Raw genomic sequence first — 1,629 nt, 5'->3', positions numbered from 1 at the left:
TAACCGTTATGCATGATGGAGCCCTGCTTTCCTGGATATGGCTGAACACCTGCCTGACAATGTGATGTAGTGAATGAATTCCTTGCTTTGCTTTGCTCATGTGCATGGCTTTTGCTTTACCTATAAAACTGTCTTTATCTCAGCCTGAGTTTTCTCACTTTTACCCTTCCGATTCTCTCCCCCATCCCACCAGCGAGTGGCTGTGTGGTGCTTAGTTGCCAGCTGTGGTTAAACCATGACAGCAGGCTATATTAAATGAACCTAATGTCGTCTCTTTAGTCTAGGGATGACTTAGCTACTTCTTTAGTAGCCATTTGGTCTGCCTACTGGTACTGAAACTGATAATGCTTCATATTTTGGTTGGTAAGCAAGATTTACACCTTCTCAAGTTATTAAAATACATTAAAAATATTTAATAGTGTATTTTATATTGTGTAATTAACATAAAAATTAAATAAGGGAGTGGTACTTCCATTTTAAGAGATGAAGCTAAAGCATGTGAAATTTCCAGTGTCGATAAGAGAAATATGTCCATGGATATCTACCTAGTATAGAGCCTTTTCTATTATCTTCATAATGACTATCAAATTAACCAATTTTTTTTTTTTTTTTTTAATTTCTACAGCTTTTCTGCCATGCTTTGCTTGGCAACAATGAGGACCAGGTTCAATTTCTATGGGTTGTCAATAAACACCATAATAAGTTTGTAAGCCATATTTCACCATTTAAAGAACTTAGATTAAAAGTGTTAACCAAAAAATATCTTACTAAAGGATGAGAAGGAGAAACAGAATGGAAATAAGATGTTCTCTAAAGTACAGCAATAAAGTATTTAAGTCCTCCCCTTAAATTTCTTAGTGACAAAAATAGTAAAAAAGCAGTCTGATACCCATTTTTCATCCATCTCATTATATTTTCTATCACCTAAGACTGCTTGGTAGCAACTACAAGTAGTAGTAAAGCTGCAAGCACCCTAAAATAGCTGTTTCTTACTTCTAGCTTGACTGTAAGATGCACCTATGCCCTAGGTATCCTGCCTGCTTCTCTTCCTGTTGGACATATTCCTAGTTGCTCCTCTCTCCTAGGAAGCCAGCCATCTCTCACTCTTTTGTAGGAGTACCACACTACTGAGGAACACACACATATGAAGACTGTGATGTGTTTCCCATAACATCCTCAAAGGCAAGCTCAGGAAATGTGGGTTGTATGAGTGGACAGTGAGGTGGATTCAGGAACTGAATGGCAGGGCTCAGAGGGTTCTGATCGGCGGGGCAGAGTCCAGTTGGAGGCCAGTAGCTAGCGGAGTTCCCCAGGGCTCAGTACTCAGCCCAGTCTTGTTCAACTTATTCATCAATGGCTTGGATGAGGGGACAGAGGGGACCCTCAGCAAGTTCGCTGATGACACAAAACTGGGAGGAGTGGCTGATACACCAGAACTCTCTGCTGCCATTCAGGGAGACCTGGACAGGCTGGAGAGTTGGGCGGAGAGGAACATGATGAAGTTCAACAAGGGCAAGTATCAGGTGATGCACCTGGGGAGGTTGAACCCCATGCACCAGTCCAGGCTGGGGGCTGACCTGCTGGAAAGCAGCTCTGCCGAGAGGGACCTGGGAGTCCTGGTCGATGACA

Source organism: Egretta garzetta, unplaced genomic scaffold (genome assembly GCF_000687185.1).
Source record: "Egretta garzetta isolate BGI_Z169 unplaced genomic scaffold, ASM68718v1 scaffold328, whole genome shotgun sequence".
In the NCBI taxonomy this organism is placed as follows: domain Eukaryota; kingdom Metazoa; phylum Chordata; class Aves; order Pelecaniformes; family Ardeidae; genus Egretta; species Egretta garzetta.
The sequence above is the reverse complement of the archived record's forward strand: the minus strand, read 5'-3'. Positions refer to the sequence as shown.